We start from the raw sequence: 674 nt of genomic DNA, 5'->3' as shown, positions 1-674 counted from the left end.
ACTTGGACGAGGGAGTGAAGTGTACTCTGTCCAAGTTTGCAGATGACACAAAGCTATGGGGAGATGTGGACACGCCGGAGGGCAGGGAACAGCTGCAAGCAGATCTGGACAGGTTGGACAAGTGGGCAGAAAACAACAGAACGCAGTTCAACAAGGAGAAATGCAAAGTGCTGCACCTAGGGAGGAAAAATGTCCAGCACACCTACAGCCTAGGGAATGACCTGCTGGGTAGCATGGAAGTGGAAAGGGATCTGGGAGTCCTAGTGAACTCCAAGATGAACATGAGTCGGCAGTGTGACGAAGCCATCAAAAAAGCCAATGGCACTTTATCGTACATCAGCAGATGCATGACGAATAGGTCCAAGGAGGTGATACTTCCCCTCTATCGGGCACTGGTCAGACCGCAGTTGGAGTACTGCGTGCAATTCTGGGCGCCGCACTTCAAGAGGGATGCAGATAACCTGGAGAGGGTCCAGAGAAGGGCCACTCGTATGGTTAAGGGCCTACAGACCAAGCCCTACGAGGAGAGACTAGAGAAACTGGACCTTTTCAGCCTCCGCAAGAGAAGGTTAAGAGGCGACCTTGTGGCTGCCTATAAGTTCATCACGGGGGCACAGAAGGGAATTGGTGAGTATTTATTCACCAAGGCGCCCCCGGGGCTTACAAGAAATAAT

Source organism: Alligator sinensis, unplaced genomic scaffold (genome assembly GCF_000455745.1).
Source record: "Alligator sinensis unplaced genomic scaffold, ASM45574v1 scaffold1302_1, whole genome shotgun sequence".
In the NCBI taxonomy this organism is placed as follows: domain Eukaryota; kingdom Metazoa; phylum Chordata; order Crocodylia; family Alligatoridae; genus Alligator; species Alligator sinensis.
This window is presented reverse-complemented; position numbering follows the sequence as displayed.